Source organism: Cryptomeria japonica, chromosome 3 (assembly GCF_030272615.1).
Source record: "Cryptomeria japonica chromosome 3, Sugi_1.0, whole genome shotgun sequence".
Lineage (NCBI taxonomy): Eukaryota > Viridiplantae > Streptophyta > Pinopsida > Cupressales > Cupressaceae > Cryptomeria > Cryptomeria japonica.
In genome coordinates, this window is record NC_081407.1 from 170,965,609 (window position 1) to 170,990,214 (window position 24,606).

General features: G+C 37.4%; 1 protein-coding gene across 4 annotated transcripts in view; it reads right to left on the reverse strand.

Annotated features, from left to right (window-relative positions):
- Positions 1–24,606, reverse strand: part of LOC131029208 (elongator complex protein 4) — a 112,302-nt gene that overhangs the window by 6,088 nt on the left and 81,608 nt on the right. The window lies entirely within an intron of this gene.

Genomic DNA, 24,606 nt, shown 5'->3' on the forward strand with positions numbered 1-24,606 from the left:
CCAGTCCATCGTCGGTCTGGGTGTGGCTTATTTCCAACACCAACAATAAGCACATCAAAAAGCTCACACAATGGTGACTTGCAATTGGGTTTTAGAACCCCGATTGCAAGTGCAAATGAACTATGAAGACAAGGCAATGAACTAGAAGAACATACTTGCAATCAGGTCTTAGAAACTCGATTGCAAGTAAAACAAACTTTATAACAATGAGCTGACTTGTAATCGGGTTTCTAGAACCCTATTGCAAGTAAAGTTCATTTACTTGTTGCAATGACATCCAAAAGTTCCTACTTGTAGTGAGTGCAAAAAGTTCCTACTTGCAATGAGGAACTCAAAACCCGAAATTGCACAAAAAGCTAGGAAAATGAAAGCAAAAACCAACCAAAACATGGACAACGATGACAAACACACCCATTGATGATTTGACATTAACAAATACGAGTTTTAAACCTTGTAAAATGTACCTTAGTGAAGAAAACTACAAATTTTGAGTAAAAATTGGTAGGTGGTGTATTTTTGAAAATTCAAAAATTGAGACAACAAGAATAACCATTCAACCACAAAATGTTAGGTTTTTGGGCGTTTCTTTGAGCCTTTTCTAGAAGCCAACTTCCCTTTAGCACCTTCATCAACCCACTCTTCCGACTCCACATCCTTTGACTTTGTGGATTCAAAGTAATGGACCCTAACATACTTAGCAAATTCAATGTTGAGTTTGGATTTAGAGGGCTTAAGGGGAATAGAGACCAACTTAGCATATTCCATTATCAATAGAATGAGACCCACATGAAGCACAAGAGAGGTGGATTTCTTCTTATGACCATTGATACCAACAGTCAAAGAAGATAAAGGATAAAAAGGAAATGACACCGGCCTCTTATGTCAAAAATGATTGAGCAAAAAGAAGTGGTGACCATACAAATTGGTAAAATGACCATCTAAGGTAACAAACCTCATCAAAACCTCAACAATTTCAGCCCAAAAGGGCTTAACAATACCTCTATCATAGCTACCAGACTTGGTCCTCTTCACCTTGTCAATTTCATCACTCTTGAAGAATAGGGCAATGGCTTCTTTGAACACTTTACGATCCCTGAAAATCTTCCTGCCATCAGCCGAGAGGCTGGTAACACGAGCCACCAAGTCCTCAGAAACAACCAATTCAACTTTGAACACCAACAACATCCCATTCTTCCACCCTTTGATAAAACCTTTAGTAGCAAGCTGGTTTGAGCCGTGAAGCTTTTGCATGTAAGGGGTAATGCCACCACTAGAAAGTTTATTCCAAAGATTATGGTCCTTCTACCATTTATCACAAGACATTCCATTCTATTCTTGTCCCCACCCATGATCTTATAGAGACCACCCAAATAGTGACTAGGTAAGTGAACAAAATGAGTAGAGACGACACAAACATGGGAAATGCGAGAAATAACCAAAGCCCGAAGGATAAACAAGTTAAAATTGCCAATACTACCCATAATCCGTGTGACTTCAATATTGAAGTGACAAGGGGTAATAATGGTCGAGTAAGGAAGAGCCACCTTAGCAAGTAATAATTTCAAAATCTTACAGCATCAAAGGGGTGAGGGATCATAGAAATCTTGACCACATCTTGGGCCAAAACCCAAACGTAGGGCACAAATATAAAACAAGCCCCCCCCCCCCCCCCCCCCACCCCCAAAGGATAAACAACTTAGCAATTTTGAGCATCATTAATGATAAGGGCTTTAAAATCAAGGGGAAGAGAGTCATTAGCCCCCCACCAATGGATCAAGCCCCTAACAACACCAACATTAACAAAGAAATCTGCCACACGGTTGCCCTCCTTGTAAATGAGATATAAAACATTCATCAAAGTACTCCAAAATAGCAATGCAATCAAAGATCAGCCGATGAATAGTCCAGCTAAGCTCCTAAGCCCTCCTTAAGCAGTTGATAATTAAGGGAACCTCCCTCAATCCACACCTTCTTAAGCCCCTAAGATTGAGCCAATTTGAGACCAATGTAGGCTGCATTTGCTTCGGCAAAGTGGTTTGTTTGGGTACTGTTGATGTGTTTTTTAGACACCTCTAACATAGAATAAAATACCAAAGTATTTTACCCTCTCTTGAACAAAATCACCTCGGATGCTAAATATATGATCAACTAAGACGACTCAAGGTTCCTAATGTCGGTTCTTGATGTAAGGGTAACTCAATGGCTAATGTGATTTGTTGCATGCACAAAGGGACTTACACAATTGTTCTAATTCTCAAGCTTAGGTTCTTATGAATGGAAGTAGGTTTACCACGGTTTTTAAATGACATGATTTTGCACGATGAGCACTCGATCTATTTCTAACAAAGATTTTAAAATAAAATGCAAAAGGAAAGGTTTAGGAGTTCTATTCTAATCCTAGAATGCAAGAGATAGTGAGTGACTCAATGAAATTCAAGTAGGCTTAGTTTTGTCATACAGTGAACAACTCCACAAAAGTATAGTGCAATCTTCTAAGGTAATCAATTGATATTCAAATTTGTACTCACAACTCTAACACCATCTATTGGATCAATATCAATGTGCAAGTAAAATCGAAGTAAAATCGAAGTTAACCTTAGATTAAATTTTAGTTGAGCACACAAGGCAAATTTACAATCAGCAAATAGCTAGTGGTATGGATAAATAATTTCACTTAGATTGATACAACAATTTCTTTCATCCAACTAAAATACTTAAAGCAAATTCTAAACTAAAATTGGAGGTTAAAGAACCACACAATGCTCCAAGATCTCATAAAATCACCAAGTTCAATGATTAAATTCAATTTTGACAACATCTAAGTGATAATTCTCAAAATCTCTCCCTTACAAATGAGAGGGGAAGGGGTTTATATAGAGTCTCAAAATGAAATGAAGGGCCAAGATTCATTTAGAATCAAGGGCCGAGATCATGCCAACACAGCCCTAATTAGGTTTTACATAAAAAAGTGGAGTCTCATCCACATCACAAAACTCAAGGAATGAGGTCCAATGAAATGTCGCCTAGTCATCAAGCAGGCTGTCTTCTAGAAGATCCCTTCCTCCAACCCTCTCTCTAGCTGCATATTCAATAAATCTGGACATGACCGAATTGAGCTCCTCCATTTTGACACTTGGCAAACTATCTAGCTGCAATTCGATCACATCCAAGGCATCGGAGCAAGCATCAAAAATGTTCTCTCAATCTGGTGTAAGCTTTTGCAAGTTGCTGATGTGGATCATGAGGGAAACCAAATTGTTTAACTGATTCTTCCTAATAGACTCCAACTCTTTGAAGTAAACAAAATTCATCTTTTCTTCTACATTCAAAGTGTTGGAAGTGTGGACGTCTTGTCCCAATAATTCTTCAATTGATGTGAGGATCTTAGATTGCATCTCTAGGATTGATCCTTCCATCTCCATGCACTCATCTTTAGCATGATCAAACACTGACTTCCTCATGGCCAAAGAACAATACCATCCATGGAAATCATATACATTTCCCTCCCGAATAACTCCCTCCTGGATCAATGTAGATGTAGGAGTTTGCTTCAACACTTTGAGGCAAGGAATAGTCTTGTCTTGCACTAGCTGGAACTCTTCCCATACTCTTCCAAGCATTGTATCTTGCTTATGAGCAGCGTTGTTCTATCATAGGCTTGGACAAACTGGACTAGGAAGTCATCTGCTTGCTTTGAAATATCTTCTATCCATTTTCCAACCTCCTGCATTGTACTCCTCATTGCCTCATGATCATTAGATGATCCATGAGCAATAGCAATAGGCGAAACAAATGTAGGATCCTCGTGCCTTACCAATCCAGGCTAAGAAGCCATCTATATCTTCAACAAGTTGCACCTCTATACTTTCCCTTTCTCCATACTATTCATCAACCAATCAGGAATTGTAGAAAATTCCATCCCATCTTCGAGTTGATGATCATCATCGAGTCCTCTCAAAGCGAAAATAACCTTATCCTCCGCTCTCTTCTTACTAAGATCCACCACATCATCACCTAAATGGACTGAATGCTAGGAGATCTTGATTGGTGTTCTTCATCTTCATGTCGTGCTGATTGTATTGATGCATGCTCATCTTGATCATTATCCAGTAGGAACTTTGTATCAAAACCCTACTTGGATTCATTATCCTCTTCTAGTATATCATTCTCCTTAATGGATGAGGAGCTCATGGTAGATTGAGGAGTGCTAGACTTGTGCTTCTTGTGTCTGGATTCTTGACTAACAATCTCCTTACCTTTCACTTGTGTTCCTCCAGGCATACCCTTTCTTCTCTTAGGAGCTCCTCATCATTATTTGCTCTTACATCACTTATAGTACGTTCATCATCATTGAGAGAAGACTCCTCACTTTTCATTTTCTCATAGGTCAAGGTAGTATTATGCCTCCTTAACTTGTTTATCTGTTTGTCTACCCATTCCCTGGAGCAATCATTTACTTCTCTTATTAAACTATCAAATCTACCATCTTAGGTTGTGTCCAATTAGGTGATGGAACTGGCTTGTCCTTCTCTTTCGCATATTGAGGATAGATATGATTCTCATCATCTTTCACTTGATCAAGAATCAAGAAGTTACACTTCCTCATGAAGCCCACTGCCATTTGAGACCACATTTTTCTCCTAACACCAAACTCATATGTAAGATTCGCCCAATAGTCCTCAATGTCAATCTTGTGTGCAAATTTTTCTCCTTTAGCTATTGAAATTCTCTAAAATGGACCAAAACGGTTCCTTGCCTTGTATATCCCAAGATGTAAGAATTCTAGCTCTTCATTAACTGTGTCAATTGCTGCTGCAATGGGACATATCTCCATCATTTTCCCAAGCGTGATAGAAAAAGTGATACCTTGCCTATGCTTCCCTTTCTGAATAAAATCAAACTTTGATGGCTGCCTCACTACCTCAAGGAACACCATCTTGTCGGTTGGATACCTAGGAAGTCCGTATGATTCGAAAGTGAATCCCTGAATCCTTAGGTATGTGAAGGTAGGGAATTGAATATACCATGATCCATACTTCTCTACTAATGACATAGCCTCCTTGGACAACCTCTTGTGTACTCCACCCAGAAGCAACCTTGTGAGATACATGGTGAAGGTATCATTAACCCTTCTATATTGTTTTCTCATGTAGGTGGAGTTGTGGATAACATTCATACACCTTATATTGTCCAAGCATGTTCCCAACTTCGCCCTTGCACACTAGTCCTTTGTATACGATGTGCCCTGCTAGCATGTAGACTCGATAAGAACTCAAGTAGAAAGACTTCATCGTCTCCAAACTCCTCAATCGGATGTCTAGGTTGTCGCTTATAATCTTTGCCCAATTTATCATCACTATTCCATCTGATATCTCCTCAATGAAATAGAACATCCATGTTTCCAATAAAGCTCCTTGAGGTGCTCCCATAATCCTATTGAGTAGAAATATCATGTCACTATACTCCTCTTTTGAAATTTGAACATAGGAGTCTCTTAGGTAATTTGGAATGGTGACGCCTTGTCTCAAGGACCCACTCGTTATTGATGAGCGTCATACATGCCTCTGATCCTTTCTCAAATATAGCTTGGGCCTCTTCCTTAGTTCTTACTTGCATGTCCTAATGGCTAGGAATTCCAAACGCCTGTCTTATTGACTCCTCGGCGAGATATGCAAACACTAATCTCTTGGGTGTTCGGATTGTTCTTGATTGCGGATCATAGTGCCTTGCAAACTCAACCATGAGCTCGTTGTATTGTATTGTATTGATGGTGGGAAACCAACTGCGTGGTAGATTCCACTCTTCATGATGTTGACAGCCAAGGGAGAGGGTAGCTACTAGCTGGTTCTTCGTTCCATACATCCTCCGCTTCATCCTCTTCCTATCTAGGTACTCCATGTTAGTGTCTCCAACTTTCTTCTATTTGGAAGATATCTGCGACTTTGGATAATATCCTTCAAGCACATTCTTCAGCTGAGTCTTCCTTGCAGCTATCCCCACCTTTGACATGGTACCTGATTTTCAGACTTCGGATAGATCTGATTTCAATGTGTTAGTCTGAAAATGCCCTTCAAAACTCAGAAAATGAATGGAATTACAATCAAATTTGCTGTCTCAAGTCTGATTTCTGAGTTTAAATGTCTGAAAACAGCTCAGAAAATCATGTTTTAATGGCTGGAAGTGGTTTTCTTCATGGCACATTTCATATGTTTGATGCAATTTGTGTTTGCTTGGTTGAAAATGGTGTGCTTCAGTTTGAGATGGTGGCTAGAAATGTGTTGACTTGGTGGTCAGCGCCTCGTTCGGGGTTCGTGACATGGCTTAACCGCCTCCCGTGGATCTGGGTAAGTCTGGTGTTTGTGACGTTCGTTGACAGCTCGAGCTTTTGGCGCAACAGCAAACATACCAACAATTGGTATCAGAGCCTTGGGTCACGGGTTCGAATCCCGGGAGGTCCCCTTCATTCCGTCGGTGCAGAACCCTCAGTTGGTGCTGAGGGGGAGATTGTTGACTTGGTGGTCAACAACTCCTTTGGGGTTCACGACATGGCTTAACCGCCTCCCGTGGATCTGGGCAAGTCTGGTGTTTGTGACGTTCGTTGACAACTCGAGCTTTTGGCGCAAAAACAAACATAACAACAAAATGATGGTCTCAGCCAACAATGGCGTCCTTGATAATGCTGCAAATACTCCCAATAGTGGCACAATCTAATCTCCAATGGTGGCGTAATGTCTTCAACACCCTAGGCAATCTCAACCTTCCTTCCTTCCAGCTCACTTGGAATCAAATCAGCGACTTAATGATATTTTAATGCTTGCTGGCCAGTGTTCTTATTCAGCATTTTACCTTTCACTTTCACCACACAACAAATGTGGGATAGAAAAACATTAGCTTTTAACCTTATTTTCCTTTCATTTCGTCCACCAAATGTAATGGTAGAAAATTGCATCCTATTGGGACTCATTTATCCTCAAAAATTCTCAAGTAATGTTGATTTCCAGCCCTTGGTGGAAAATTGATGGCTATTGGGACATCATTAATTCAGTTTCCTTTACATATTTTCTCCCAAGTGGAAATTCACCTTGCATCGGGACTGATAGTCCTTTCAAAATCCTTATAAAACTTAGTCATATAGCTTCTAGTGGAAAATCAATGGTCATCTAGACACTTAAATTCATTCAACTCTTTGCAAATCAACCCTACGTGGAAAATCGAGCTTCATCAAGACACAATGTTCATGTTGTTTTTGCATCATTTAATCACATTCCCCTCAAGTGGAAAATCCAACCTCATCACTACACTTAAATTTCACCTTACCTTGTGTTGTGACGTATTCACACATCGCCCCATTGCAAATGGGGACCCCTACTTTTTTTTGCTTTCTAGGGTTTGCTTTCTAGGTGTTTAGGGTTTGTCTGTTAGCCTTTGCATTTTGAGTGTCGCCAGGGGATCAATAGGATGGTAGGCTTTGCTTGAGCGAGGTGAGTCTTTGGGGCCCCAGAATTAGGGTTTCTTTGAGAGTCTTCCTTAGGGCCTGGTTTTGCTCTTGTTGCTAATTGTGTCTTGCTTGGTGAGTGAGTATCATCTTTGAAGGTCTGAGTTAGGTCGAGTTGGTGAGTGATGAAGTCTGAAATGTAATCCTGATCTTCAAATGTCCTGAAATTTGGCTAAGTCTGGAATGCCCTGATCCTGAAATTTGGCTAAGTCTGGAATGTCCTGATCCTGAAATTTGACTAAGTCTGGAAAACTGAAGAATCCTCCAAAAACTAGATTTTGCAATATAACTCCTGGAGGTCTGAAACCACTCTCAAAAATCCTGAAAGTATATATGGAATATAACTTAAAGTATAAGTTCTTATACTTAAATGTCATATTCCATAAAATGATCTTGATGGAGAGTCTAAAATGTCAAATTTCGCTCCTGACCCTTCCAAAGGGTCCAAAGCGAATTTCGCTCCTGACCCTTCCAAAGGGTCCAGAGCGAAATTTTCCTTAAGACATTTTAGTTTGACCCAAACTTAGAACCAACTTGTTCCCAGGCATCTTTGAGGGCAAAACACTTGTTTGGATGGAAAAATGTGAAAATGAAGTCAAGATTTTGGCCAAAATTAGGAATTTCGCTCCTGACCCTTCCAAAGGGTCCAGAGCGAAAATCCTTATACACCTCAATTTATCACTTATCAAGACCAAGTTCCTAGTTTCCAAGGCACGTTTGGAGGTGTTTTTGAATGTTCTTGCCTTGAGAGGGAGTTGGATGATTTCAAAGATCAAGATTTTGCTTAAAAAGTGATTTTCGCTCCTGACCCTTCCAAAGGGTCCAGAGCGAAAATCAACCTAGGACTCATTTCTTACCTTATTTGACCAAATTTTAATTTGCAAGGCATTTTGAAGGGAAAAGAAGACATGTTTGGACTTTGGAAATGTTTGAAAACCTTGAAAAAAATGATGGATTCTAGCCTGGAAGAAGAATTTCGCTCCTGACCCTTCCAAAGGGTCCAGAGCGAAATTCATCATAAACTTCATTTGCCACCTTGTTTGAGCTTGAAACCTTGTTCCTAACTTGGAAAATGGTCTAACTTTGCCTTGTGAAGTGGTTTGAAACTTGAACACTGAGCAATTTGGCCTGGAATGAAGATTTCGCTCCTGACCCTTCCAGAGGGTCCAGAGCAAAAATCTTATTTGAGCTTATTTTTCACTAATTATGGCTAACTTTTTATGTGCAGGGTCTCTTGGAATGAAGATTGGACATCATTTGATACATTTGAAGATTTGGAAGCATGCAAAATGAAGAATTTTGGACAAGGAAGGCAATTTTGCTCCTGACCCTTCCAGAGGGTCCAGGGCGAAAATCTAAAAAACCCCTATTTTACCTTGCAAGAACAAGCCAAACTTGGGTGGAGTGAATGAGGAAGAACATTGCCTAGCTATGAGTGAAAAAAATTCAACAAAAGTTGATGAAGGAGTAAGCCTAAGGAGGAAAAATCGCTCCTGACCCTTCCAGAAGGTCCAGGGCGAAAAACCCTAAAATCACCTTTTTCCTCCTAATTTGAATGAAACTAAGCCTGGAATTCAGTGAAAGAGCCTATTTGAAATGCCTTGAAGAAGTTTTGGACCTTCAAAAGTGAGAATTTTGAGCCCAATTGTAAATTTCGCTCCTAACCCTTCCAGAGGGTCCAGAGCGAAATTCCCTAAAATGCAACTTTTCCTTCAAAGTTTTGATGAGCTAACCCAGTGATGGAAGGAAATGGACCCTAGAGATTGCCTTGGAGGAGTTTAATGATCAAGCTAAGGTGAATTTTGGCCTAGAATGAAAAAATCGCTCCTGACCCTTCCAGAAGGCCCAGGGCGAAATCCACATTTTCACTTAATTTCCTCATGTGAAATACCAAAATTTGAAATGCAAGACTTTAATTAGGTATGAACTCACCTTCCAAGAGATTTTGGAGTCAAGGAATGGGATATTTGGGACCAAATTGAAAAAATCGCTCCTGACCCTTCCAGAGGGTCCAGGACGAAATCATCAGGAAGCTTCATTAAGCCTCAATCAAACCTTGATATTCCCCAATTTGCACTAAATTACCCAAATTCAAGACATTTGGGAGGTTGAATTAAATTCGCATTAATTAAGGCATTGGCAATTTAATTAATTAATTTTTAGGCCTTGAAATAATTGAAAATCCACCTTGAAGGCCTCAAAATTAATTTTAAAATTTTAAAAATACAAAGTGAGCACTCAAAATCATTATTGTGCCTTTACAAACAAGTTGGCCATCTTTTGAGAGGTATTTTATTTTATTTTTTGCCCTATTTGCCAAGTCGGCCTTGAGGGAAATTAGGGTGAGCGCCCTATATAAAGGAGGAGTGTTGTTTCAAATTTCAAATCATTCATTCATTCCTTCTAAGTGCGATTTTGAGGAGCAGATTGAGGAGCGAAATCCAGCAGATTGGAAGCGAATTTTTGCTAAGTGTTGGAGGCTAAAGAAGGTGAAGCTCTTTTGAAGGCTAATGGAGGCGTAATTCATCCAAAGGAAGACCACAATTCAACCCTTGTCCAGCAAAATCCGGTCTTCTTTCTTCATTTTCCAAGGTTTTATAGTTAAGCATTCAAGGGAAGGTACGAAGAATCATTTTGAAGTTCTTATTCAAGGCTTGTTTTGATTTTCATAGCAATTTTTTTAAAAAAAGGGTCTAAGTCTTGAGAATTTGATTTCATTCATAATTAATTGAAAAATGAAGAATTCTGGATTCGTCATGACATTTTCAAATTAATATCTTGAATCTTTCCCTTGAAAAGTCTTAATTTCTATGCTTTAAGGTATGATGCTCAAGGACTAACTTTAATCTTTTGTGTAGGCATCAAATGGCGACCCCCGGAGTCGGAAGATCAACTACTTGGCGGACCCTCATCAAAGAAGATCAAGTCAGGACAAGGACGATCTCCTCCAGTCCAGTTTCATTAAGGACGACCTTCTCCATCTATCTTCCAGTCCAGCATTTGAAGGAAAGCATCACCAAATTGAGAATCAACCAAGTATTAGACAAGGTGGCATCCTAGTCATCATTCCTCCAGTCGGGTTGGTCCACCTCAGCATGTCCAGATTCAATGTACCTGACTCATTAAAGGTGGCACAAACTTCGATGTACCTACCCTGGCTATCTATTGGTCGAATATTCCAGAGAAGACATGTGTCCAAATAATGCAATTATTTCATTGGTCAAAATTAAGTTTGTTGTAACAAACCCTAATTAGGGTTTCATTGTAAAATTTTGGCCATTGATCTCAAATTGATCCAAGCTATTGAATGGTATTGTGGGCACTATATAAGCCCTGGCTCTTCATTTGTAAAGGCTGATAGTTAGTGAATAGGAGTCAACAATAGTTAGTCAGTAGTTAGAGGGAGAATAGTTAGAAATAGTGAATAGTCAGTTGATAGAATAGCAATTAAAGTAGAATAGAGAGAGAAGGCAAAGATTGTTGCCAAGATGTTGTTGTAAAAGACTTGTAAAACTTCATTGAAGAAATGGTGAAATTTATGGGTCGATTCAACAATTTGCATGGTCTCTATACTTCTCATATTTGATTTGATGCTATTAGATGAGTGGAAGAAATGTGTTTGATTGATGGTGAAATTCGTATATCCATACTACTAGCAGTTTGTTGATTGCAGACTTGCCTTGTGTAGTCAACTGGAATCATTCAGCTTAAGCTTAACTTCAATTGTCGCTTCTTCACTGATATGCATCAGCCTGATGGTGTCTATGCCTGTAGCGATGATCTGAACATCATAAAGTTTTCCTGCGATGTCAAAACAAGACTTACTTAGAATTTCATCAAAGATCAATCATTGCTCCTACATTTCTTAGTATCAGAATTAGATCCTTTCCTCGCCCTCGTCCTTTTTCCTTTTTTCAAAATCTAAGCCAGTGAAATCCTGTGATTCCAGCAAAACAGACGTTCAGGTCGTCAAGTGTAAGTCCCCTTGTGATTCCAGCAAAACAGACGTTCAGGTCGTCAAGTGTAAGTCCCCTTGTGATTCCAACAAAATCACATCATACCACAGAGAGCTTATCCACACGTAGAGATCCTACATACAAGGAACCTTGAAGTCATCCCGATTGATCCTTTTCGCGACATCTTCAGCATTCGAAGACTTTATTCAAGAGAAGATAAGGTACCCTTTAGGTATTTTATTCTGTGTTCGCATGTGCATAAAAAACACATCAACACCTTGGTCACTTTACCATCAAGTGGAAAAAAATGGGTCATCACGACACACTCTTCATGTTGTTCTTCATCATTTAATCACATTCCCCTCAAGTGGAAAACTGAACCTCATCAGGACAAATTTCAACTTACCTTGGTCACTTTAACATCAAGTGGAAAAACATGTGTCATTGGGACTCAGTTTCCTTATGCATTTTCACTCTTGTAAACCTGGTGGTAAAATGACCTCCATCAAGACTTTCATGGTCCTTAACTTTAAATTGGTACCTTTATGCTCAAAATGGAGTGGAAAAATGACCTCCATCGGGACTTTGTCCATTTTCATCTTTATTGCTTAGGGGAAAAACGCCTCCCATCGAGACTTTGTCCATTTTCATCTTTATTGCTCAACGGAAAAACTCCTCCCATCAAGACTTTTTGATTTATGACTTAAATGCTTGGTGGAAAAATGTATTCCATCAGGACTAAGTTGATTTTTACACTTTGTAAGTCCAAACTTACCCAATTTCATCAAATTATGAAGTGGAAATTCTATTTTCATCAGGACTTTACAAATTTTCCCAAGTTTTGAAGGGTGGAAAATAGAAAACATCGAGACTTTGTGCATTCTTGACTTATTTCACTTCCTAAGAGTAAAAAAATGACTCCTATAGGGACTTTAACATTTTTGCACGAAATTCACATCAATTTGCAACATTTTCATCATTTTTCGCTCACATATTAAGGCAACTTGCAACTTCAACACTTAGAAAAATAAACTGGCATTTAAGATCACTTTAACATCTTTTCAACGCTTTGATCCTAGTGCCTTCAAAACTTGAAGATTTAACATTGTTTGCATTGTGAAGACCTGGAAACATGACCATATCCAAGGATGAGGCTTGAACATTCAAAGCTCAAAATTGTCACTTGATTGCCAAAACCCTAAACTAACAAAACCGGAAAGCAAGAAAGAGGGGGTCCCCGTTTGCAATGGGGCGATGTGTGAAAAGGTTACAACAGGTACCCAATGGGAGGGCCACCGTCGAAACAAACCTACAATTGTGATCACGAGCCACAAAAATGTCATCTTGTTGGTTTGTTTGTTTTAAAAAAAAATTCTAGTCCCAAGTGGGGTTAAACATCAAAGGAGGTTCTTTTCAGAGTGCACATCGGAGCAATGGACATGTGATTGTCACACAAGCTTTAGAAATTGAACCACAATGGCACATAGCTCTGCTTTTGGAAACATTCTTTTGTATCTGCATTATACATGGTGATCGATTGAATAAATATCAAGGCAATACCTCTTTTCCTTGCAGGAGATTTCCTCATTGTGTTATCCAAGGTGTATCCAATGTATTTTCAGTCAAAAAAATCACATTTTATATTGCAGATTTGGATTTTTTCATACGACATTTGGATTTTACTTGTTACCAAACATTGGATTGATTTGGGCACACTCAAGGGCATTCATTCTTAAGTGAATATGTGTTTCATTCTCATTTAGTTAGGGCACAAAAAAGAGGTAGGCCCTAATGGCTTCTTTGTTTTTCAAGTTTTTAATTTATTTAAAGGATTAGGGTAGTTAGGCAATTACCGTTTAAAGTTATAACTACAAAGTTTAGGCTTTAAACACATGATGAGGGTTTTCAACATTGAACCATAAGCATTAGGGTTTAAAGTTGTGTTACTAGTCAACTGGGTGAAAGTCCCAAGTTTGGGTCCAAACCTAGTCCACCTACGAGACCGCACACGGTTCTACTTTACACTCACGGATCCATCCCAAGTGGATCCGAGGTGAATTTGGCAAGTACTTGTGCCCAACCAATGAATATTGCTTCTTTTTTACTTTTAAAAAAAATAACAAAATGAAATTGGACTTTCTTTTTACACCAAAAAGTGAAATCCATGCCCCCAAACCCTAAAACGTGGTATATAAGACATCTAACAGACAAAACAAACTCATTTCTCATTTGTAAATAAAAACAAAATTATTATTCATCATTGTTGAGATTTTTTTCTTGCTTTCCATTGCACAAACACAATTGAAGATTGATCGGTGAACATTCCAAATTGGTTGGTTTGTTATTCTTATGCACTTGCAAAAGTCCATTTGTTGCCAAGGAGATAGTAGAGGAAATGTTTTCAAAAAGGTAGGTTTTTTCAAGTTTTTTGTTTTTTTTCCTACATTTTTTTTACAAATGAACTCTCTTGTGTTGTTTAGAAGTTTCTATTTTGTTTTTGTTCTTCTAGGAATCTATAATACATGCTTAATTTTTTAAATGAATTAAATTGTATATATTTTTTTTTGTTTCCATTAGTTTCAATTCTTCAAATGTGTTGTATGTTGAACTTGTTGTCTTAGGTATTACAATGGCATTTGATTCTAGCTCCGTGAATCAACCCCACTTCACAATAGACCCAAATTCTCCCCTTTGGAAATATGTTGAAATAGTACAACAAATTCTAGGTGGCGGAGGTTATACTTGGATTTGTAAAAATGTAATGTTAGATATTCAAGCTCATACAATTGAGTGAAAGGCCATTTGTGCAAGAACCATGGACAAGGCATCAAATTTTTCCCAAGCAAAGATGGTCTAACATTCTAGAATCATAGTTCTTGGCATATATTGATGAGCAAGAAAAAACAAATCACGTAGCAAGTCATAAATCACATCATCCTTTGTTGCATAAAGGATCTCAAAGGCTGAAAATCCCTCCATCACCTTTTAATCTTTAACCTCAAAGAGCCATTCATTTTTGTCCACACCCAAAGAACAACTTGTGGCCTATAAACATAAGAGATCAAAGGGAGTGTTGGAAATGGAATTTCATAACAAGTCTTGAGAATCACCTTTTAATCTTTAACCTCAAAGAGCCATTCATTTTTGTCCACACGTAAAGAACAACTTGTGGCCTATAAACATAAGAGATCAAAGGGATTGTTGGAAATGGAATTTCCTAATAAGTCTTGGGAGATTGTTGGTTAACATATAGCGAGATGTGCCTATGCGAATTGATTGGCATTCAATGTTGTTCACTGACCATATTGGCAACAAATGGTGAAAGCAGTTAACGAGACTCCAAATGGGAAAAAGGGCCCTGATTTTGAGGTGTGTAGTACCTTACTTGAAAAAGAAGCAAAATTTGTAGAGGTGTCCTTGAAACCATAAGGGATTCGTGGACCAAAACATGGGTGTCCATCACTTCTGATGGATGGGAAGATTCAAAAAACAGCTAGTGCTCAACGTTATTGCAATGCCCCTAAAGGGGCAATGTTTTTTAGAGCACTAGATTGTGAAGGGGAGGTGAAGGATGTTGAATTTATTGCTAACATTCTTTGTCAAGCCATTAGGAAGTGGTCCTTTGAAATGCTATGCAAGTTATAACAAACAATGCCGAAAATTGTAGAGCAATTGGCTTATTGGTTGAGAAGCATTATTCACACTTTTTTTTTATACTTTGCGTTGTACACTCCATCAACCTTGTGCTACACAAAATTTGCACCAATATGGATTTGATCAAACAAGTGTATGCTGAGGCTAAAGAGATTGAAATGTTCGCCACCAACTACCATATGCCACGTCAAAATTGGAGCTCCTTAAGGTAAGTTAAATATGTTTCACTTTAGTAAAGTTTTTAATTTGGTTTTAATTTTAATTTTTGTAAATTTTATTTTTTTAATCTTCATTTTCAAATAGGTTGCTAAAACTCATTTTGCCTCCAACACAATCGTGTTGAGACAACACGTGAATATTGGTGAGGCACAAGGTCATCAACCCAAATTGCTCCATATGGATGCAATCTAGCACTGCAAAGGCAACAAAGGTTCAACAAATGATCCTAGATGACATTTGGTGGGATTGTGTTGAATATCTCATCAGTTCCATTGAGCCCATATTAAGCATAATCTATTATAGCCACATGGATAGGCCTTTTTGGGTGAGATATGCAATGAAATCAGCTCAATGATTTGAAAAAACGAAAGCCATCAAATAAGAAAATGAGCAAGATCTTGAAGAGAATTTCTTCAAACTATACAAAATCATTGAAGAGAGACGAAACGAAAATGATCACTCTGCTACATCTTCTTGCTTTTGCATTGAGTCCAGAAATAACTTGAAAATCAGAGATGCAAGCTTAATTCACAAATCAGACTTAAAATAGTCATTTCCAAGAGTAGTGAGGGCTGTCATATGTACATTCTTTAGAAGTTTTCAAGTATTGCTCCTCATTTGTAATTATTCTTTAAGATGTTTTCCTTGTTCTCGCAGGTCTAATACAATGTAAAGGAGTCAAGGTTTCAAAAGCATGAAAGAAGAATCAAGACATTGCAAAGATGAAGGACTTCAAGCATCCCAATCACTGCAACACAAGGAAGTTAAGGCATTGGAGCATGAAGGAGAGATAATCTACAGGAGGAAAGAGTGTTTCACAATCTTGAATTCCCTTCGGGAATCCAAGAAACAAAGTTAGTACATTGATGAGTTAATTCAAACCAGATGTATCATTCACCAAGATAGAATCATGAATAAGGGAAGATCAACCAAGATCGTCACACAGTCTACATCAAACATGATCAAGGAAGCAGATAGTTTTAGAAGAGTTAATCAGAGTTTGCTAGATCATAACAATACTTCCCATCATCATTGCAAGGAGCAAGTTGAATAATGTTGAATATCAAGAGATATTGCTCAACACTCCTTCATGATGACATATCAAGTCTACAAGCAAACTAAGGGGTCATCCTAGTCACCACTCAACCAATCAAGAGATTCCATGTCAACATGTCCAAATGCAATGCACCTGACTCATCTTATGGAGACACAAACTTTGAGATACCTACCCTCATTTTCTATTGGTTCACATTCAATATTGAACCTACGTGTAATTTTCTCATTGGCCAAAATGGAGTTTGTTTTAACAAACTCTAATCAGGGTTTCCATCTTGTAATCTTGGCCACTGATTGCGAATCAATCTGAGCCATCGAATTGTATTGAGAGCACTATAAAATGCTCAAATCTCTCATTTGTAAAGGGTTAATGATAGCAAGACAACAAGAGTAGAGTAATAGATAATAGTTCATAGATAGCAATCAATAGTTAGATCATTAAAATAGAAGTTAGATTAGGAGAAGGCAAAGATTGTTGCCATGACTTTGTTGTAAAAAGCATATGATTTCATTGAAGTTATGGTGAATTTGATGTGTTATTTCAACAAGTTGCATGGTCTCTACTTCTCAATCCATTTTCATGTTGTTTAGATGAATGAAAGAACTTTGTGCATGATCAATGGTGAAAGTCATATATCCATACCACTAGCAATTTGCTGATTGTAAATTTGCCTTGTGTGGTCAACTGGAATCCTTAAATGAGCTTAACTTCAATTGCTATTTGCACTTTGATATGCACTGCCTTGATGGTATCCTTGTTGTTGATACTAATTAGAACATCACGTGCTAACCTTAGGAGATCGCACTAAGCTTTGTGGAGTTGTTGTTTTGCATGTCAAAGCAAGGCTTAGTTGAGTTTCACCAAAGATTGTCCATTGTTTCTACATTCTTAGGATTATGTTAGAATCTCTAAACCTCATGTCTTTTGCCATTTTTTATTTCCAAGCAAGTAGTTAGAATCTAAGTTCCTGCAACATCCAAACATTCAACATTCAAGTATTCAACGTAAGTCCCCTTGGATTACCAGCAATCACATCAACCATTAAGCTTATCCACTAGTCAAGACCTGACAGTAGAAACCTTGGAGTTGTCTCATATGATCACAAACCATAGCATTTGAGAGACTTTGTTCAAGAGAAAATAAGATACCTTGGTATTTTATTTTGTGTTCGATTGTGCTATATAAAACACATCAACACAACCCTCAACAAAATCAATTGATATGCTCTACCATGGCTTTGAGAGATTAAACAAGATATAACAACAATATAGTTGACAACAAAGTAAAAACCCAATATTATGGTCATAAGATAGATGAAACTGCCCACCATCTATCTGAATACCAATTCATTGACCAAAGGTGGATCAATACGAGCTGATATATTCCACCCAATCTCTATCAGTGTAGATGATGGATTACACTTGGTCATTTTGAATTTCTAAGAGATTTTTGCTATGTTTAACCTAAGATTAAAAAAATGCATGCTTAAACTTCCAAAAATCTCCACCGAAAGTAGCATTGGAGGCCCAAATCTGTCTTGGAAAAATCAGATAACAGTGAAGCTTTGGATTAATCAACAAAACCTTACGTGCTCCACAAGAACTCAATTCCCAGTAGATTGAAATGCAACAAACAGACAAAACCAACGATAGTCCTACTTTTGTTACTGATTGTTGCAGGTTAATCAGAACATCCAAAAAAGTACCAAAGCATAATAGTTCTGTTTCCCTGATCTCAACATCTCTCCTAACCATAACTTTGTCACTACGTAGATCAAAGAGTCTGTATGACTTACAATATTCACTGTAAATTATAACCAGAAAGGAAAAAAAAATTAATCAACACCCAATTTACTCTTTATATCATCTGAAATCATTCCATATGCCATAGAATCAAAGATGCCAAATTGTTTTCTCTGGTTTTTTCCCAGCCATGCTTCTTCAAGTCTAATGAGCTGCAAAGGCTTGCATTACTTCTATTTAAGAGATATGCAGCTATATGAAGTACGAACTGCTTCATCCTACAATCCATATGGCATATCTCTGCTATGCATTAAAGATCAGGGCATCCCTTTAATTACCTTGTTCCTCCTATCAACAAAATCATTCTGTTGTAGAGTGTAAGGAGTTCAAAACTGCATGTAACTTCCTTGTCATAGTACTTTCAACTGTTTGGAAGTAAATTCTCCAGTTTGGTTCTCTACCAACGCTATGAATTTAAAAAATTGACTAAGACGTTCAGACTTGCATTTCAAAAAGTAAACCCACATTTTTTGAGAGAAATCATCAATTAGTTGAAGAAAACACGTTGCTCTTGATGCTAATGTTGATTTCAATGGTAATTCAAATAAGTTAGTATAATAAGGTCAAGCACCCCTTTGGTCCATCAATCACTCTCAGCTGCAAATGGTTATATTTCTGTTTGCCAGCAAAGCACATTGCACATGTTTCCTGCTTTTCTTGAATGCAAGGCAACTCAAGAGCCATATCAAAACAATTAAGAGCAATCTGTAAATTCAAATGGCCATTACCTTTCATATCAAAGAAATCTAGTGCTACCCTCCAAAGCAAGTGTGTGCAGATTTACCATGGCTAACCTCATCGCCCAATTCCTGCACTATTCTATTTGGTGTCTTATACCAAGCAATTATTGCCACTGAAAGTCACATTTATATTTTGATTCCGAGTTGGCTAACTGAAAGAAAAAATGCATTCATTTTTGAAACCTATATTACATTCCAAGATATGTATTTGACAGCATCATTTAGAACAATACTAACATCACCCCTAACAATACTAATGGAACCAGTTTTAGCAATAGCATGCACAACAGTCCTTGCAACAAGCAAAAGTCACAATGCACTTGTATCAAAGTATCGTAACCTGAATCAAAGTAATAACAGCCAATAGCATCTATATTCTCTTATATTCCTCTCCAAAACTCAAGCCCTTTTCTATTTTTGCCACATTTGCACGTCTAGGCTTCTTATGAGAAAGATCATATTGTTGCTTTCTACAGTCCTTGACATGGCAGAACTTTTTATTGTAAAAACACTTCACCTTTGCCTTGCACGGAAGTATGAGCTTCTATACCATAATAAAATGCAGAGTGCACATGCCAAAGGAATAAAAGACACAAATTCACATTGTCAGAAACATCAATTTTTCTCCACAAAGGATTCTGAACATTCATGACAACCAATCTTGCCTAATGTAGAAGATACAGAAATTAATATTAGGCATGGTTCAAAAAATGATATCAGACTTCATGTCTGATTCAATCTGAGGTTCTCCAAACATGCAAGAAAATCAACAAGGAACACAATGAGAAGGTTGGAAAGAATTTTACAAAAGAATTAGCCACTGAAAGATGCACTAATACCTGCAGATCCTTCAGCTTTCTTCCATAGTTAACTGCTTTTCCTAAAGTTGAAAAGAGATACAGGTGGAAACATCTTAGAGAGTTAAGGTTTGGCACGTTGAGGACAACAAAGATAACTTCTAACAGTCATTGATTAGAGTAGAACTAATGAAGGTGATCCAAAAAGTGAATAAAGAGACAAGGCTTCAAAGAGATTGTAGGTCCCCTAACCGCATGACAATCAAAATGTCCCACAAACCATTCATGTGATCTAATTGCAAAGCAGTTACTCACTCTGGAAAGCAAATAAGGCATGAAACTGTTCAGAAAGACAGACCTCTCTAATGTACAGGTGGCAATTCCTCAAGACATTAAGAACTGACATTGGCCTGACAACAAAGAAAGGATCTGCATACTGTTGATCTAAGTCAACCCAATGGCAGTCACAGACCCCAAAGGTTGATTTGGAATCAACACTCCAAGATGAAAAGGTCAAGTAAGAAAAGTAAAGATGATGGTGTCCACCAATAAATAGGTTGCAATCTTATGGGACACTATGGCCATGACAGAATTGTGACAAAGGAGAAAATTTTAACATTATTTATTTGGATGGATCCAAACAAGATTATAACTTGAGAGACAAAACCAGTAAAGTGAGAAAAGGAAATCCTAAAAATTAATGGAAATTCTCGGGCCCTATGAATGACAGATGTCCATCAAAGTCCACTTGGCGAGACTTCAATGTTAGTATCCATCTAAACATCCAGCGGCAATCAACCCTAATTTGTGAAGAAAAACTACATCTAAAACTCCTTATATTAATTCAAGACCAATTAAAAAATGCAATATCAGTCTTCTATGCTCCATATCACACTAAATCAATTACAATTGGAGGATCAAAGAACAATCATAATAAGAAATGGGAATACTCTGAACATATCAGAACAAGTGGGTTATTACAATAAATGTTAGGGAAACTATCATAATTCGATAAACCCATATCAATCATTGAAAACAAGAATAAAGCCTGTGTAAGCCATGCATTGAACATGATTGTCCAGGCAGCTTCCAGCACTGAGAGAGTTCTGCTGATCATCTGCTAGGATTTAAAAGAATGAGAACAATGGTTTAGATATAAATAAGACCATTGAACTCATTAGTGACATCTTTTGACTTCTTATTTTAGCTATGTAATGAAATAGTTCTTAAACTTAGTTTTCATCTGCTGCGAACACTTGGAAGCCTTCAAGGCTGAAACAGCATGCATGTCTTAATGTTGCATCTTAAAGCTTCCCAAACTACTCATATAACTGTAAGGTACATATAGAAACGATCAGATGGTTAGACCATTATAACAGATTTGGCAATCAACACCTTGGGCAAAGATTCGTGTGCATTTTTACAAAATGAGACTGATGTTTGGCTTTGCCTTTGAACTTTGTTGCAAAACCATTCTTCGTGTGTCAAGAAGAGATTGGATCTAATCTGCTTAATGTTGGAATTTAAGTTTGGGCCATCAAATTCAATGACTCAAGAAATGTTTCAAACTCTTCAACACTATAACAACCATAGCTTCGTTATCTACTGTTTTGCTAATGGAATATAACAAGGACCTTATTTCAACCATTTTTGAGGAAAAAAACTAGTTTTTCAAATACATTACCTTCTTTTGCCACATATTAGATATTTCTTTTGCACTTTTCTCTAGAAGACAGCATAAAAACTGATATTTATGACCTTAGGAAACAAATCATCCAAAAAAAAAGTTTGCGAAGTTAAAGAACCTCTTAGCTTCCACAGAGAGTCCAAGGTCCTTTTTCAAGACAATCTAACTAGAATACCAACACTAAAATTGTATGTAATGTCCCCTACTGAGACTTAACCTAATCTGCCCTAAAATTCTTCAATTAGGGTTTATATATTGCTTGGAAATGGAAATTGTTATCTCAGTATCCTGATGTACGGCCTGCAACCAGGTTAGTATTACAAGATAAATAAACATATAAACCAATATTGGACAAATAGAATTCAGATTTACTATTGTAACATCCAAGATGTACATATGGAATTCCCTTTGAAGTTCTATCCGACCAACTCATCATCATTAGGGAGCACCACTTGGGAGACCATACAAGGCGCCTCGAGCCATTCCACCCTGCCCAGAAGCACAGAATGACAGCCTCCATTCTCGCCTCGCAGCCCCACTCGGGGTGTCTCTCCCGGCTTGGCTGCCTCGCTGCTTGCAATCCTTCGTATGTACCATGTCTCCCCTCCAAACTGGAACAGCAGATCGAATGAAGCTTTTAAAGGAATCTTCATTATTATTAATTATGCAAACACACACACACACATAGTAATGATAGAAATATATAAATATATATATTAAGAATAATATGTTAATTACATCCATTCCTATATGGATGGCAAAATAGCAAATCAATAAGATCATGGTTCATGCATTATGCATCAGACCCAAACACTCATTTAATGCACAGGGACTGTATGCTGCATATTATTCTTTTATTCAGATTCCTACTTGATCCATTTCTGATCGATCTGTTGTGTATATCTGTTTTATTCTCTTCTTATTCACATCCTACACAGACCCTTACTCCTATTCTCTATCTCAATTTATATCCTTATGTTTCTATGAAAAGATACCTTTTAGAAAGGTCAAATTCTTTCTTATTTTGTTTACAAATTGTTATTTGCTAATCGCACCTTTTGATAGTGCCCATCAGTTGTTTCTCTTCCTAATCCGTTTGCTTTGTTCTAGCCAAATCGCTATATTCTTATATTATTAACTGTTTCAAAGTCTCATTAATACACATCGCACCACTTGAGAATCTTATTAGAATTGCACCCTTTTAGATAATAACTGCTTGTTCATTATTTACGGTTTCTCACTTCTATCATAATCTCAATATACCTAATGTCTAAACAAACTAATCTTCTTTTCTGATCGCTGCATTTGTTAGTTGTTTAATATAAACAAATTCTATTTATATTGCCTTTGCTGTTAAGATGTCTAATCAGTGCATTTTTGTTGGTAAATACTAATTTCTGACTATGAAGAATTTCTTTAGACAAATTGCACTTGCTTACTAATTAAACCACCACCTTCTAATTGCAAGTCACCAGATTCATGGATTAAGTTTTCCGAGCATCAGGGTGTTCATAAGGTTGCTGCATTTTGATGTTCTTTGACATTATAGACCACTGCCTTAGTGGTTATTAGACTTGCTTAATCTTTACACGAAGCTGCCCTTAAACTTATCATCGCTGTTCCATACTAGTCATTTGGTATATATTATCATAAGCACTGGAGTTGAATTGGATTGAAATGAGAGAGTCAGTATTTTCTTTCTATTTGCCTTGGCTTGATTAGATTACAGAAAATTGTGAAGTCTTAAGACAATTTTTTGAATTTTTTGATGACTAATATGTTATAGCTGGGGTAATGACATTCTATCTCATGCCTCCAAAAGTAATTTTGCTTGGTGAGTTTTCAGGAGTAAACTTGACCATAAATCATGGCAATAATTTACAGACACTCCAAACAAAAGATTGAAAAAAAATAGTAACTCTAGGATGCATCCCCTAGGTTTCATTCCCTGAAACAGGGATGTCCCAAGTGTGGCAGGACAGAGACAAAGCATCTCCCCATCATCCCCTGCATCCAAACCCTTGTAGGGACCATCCCTAGGACATCTTTGCACAAGCAAGGACATCCTCTAGGACTCTCCACTCTAGAGGGATGTCCCCTAGAGCTATTTAAAAAAGACATTAAAAAAATTGAAAAACCAACGAAAAAGATAGAGCTTGGTTAAAAGCAATAAAGATCCCATGAGGGCCACTGCCTGTTGGCCCCACGGGGGGCTGCCATCCCCAGACACCCACTCTGGTTTTCAAAAGCAAAGATAAAAAATTGTTATTGACAGTGCAAAGTAGAAAAGCAACATTTTTCCTCATTTCTATGTATATTTCAGGATATTTAAGTTTCTCATCTTATTCCTGATTAAATCCCGATTAACTGAATTCTATTCAAACTCTTGCTTTGCCAAATCAATCCCAATTCTGTGTAATGCTACCATGGTTTTAAACATATGATTCAGAAAGTGGATACAATGATCTTCATGAAGATGCTTGGAATTACAGCTAATGTACATTGGCAATGGAACTTGTTTTCAATCTCTTTGTCGTATTCCATTCTCTAGCAGATCCCTTACTTGGAAACACACTGAAGCTCTTGACTTATAAAACAACCCATTCAAAATTTGGCTGGCAAAGGTATATCTGCTTTTATTTTTATTTTATGGATAATGCAGGAACCTGGGACCCTTTTTAAGATAAAGAATGGCAACAGATTTTAACATCTTTGTTTATTCCTTTGACGAGTAATACTGGAACCAGACTCTTTTCGCAGATGATGAATGAAAACAGGTTTTATTATCTTTGAAAGCAGCAACTGCAGGAACAGTGCCAGAATTTGAACAAATTGATTACAGCATTACTGTCATTCTTTAATAGTCAAGTCTTGGTTAATGGTACAATTTCCAATCAAGATACTGAAGATAGGAGTGAAGACAATGTACGATTTCATGTATCTGATGCAAACTGTCATATAGTAATACAACTTCATAGAAATTTCAGCTTCTTTTACTCATACTATTTACATAAACAAAAAAATGCAACTTCTTTTACTATTTTTTGTAATTATTTTTCCAAATAAACTTCTATTATTATTTGCAGTTTCTCTTCTCATTACATGTAGTTGTTTTTCACCTGTTTCAATAATATTTATCACTAGTTTAATATTTAGCTTCAATACAGGAGGTGCTGCTCCTTACAATGTACTCTCTGTT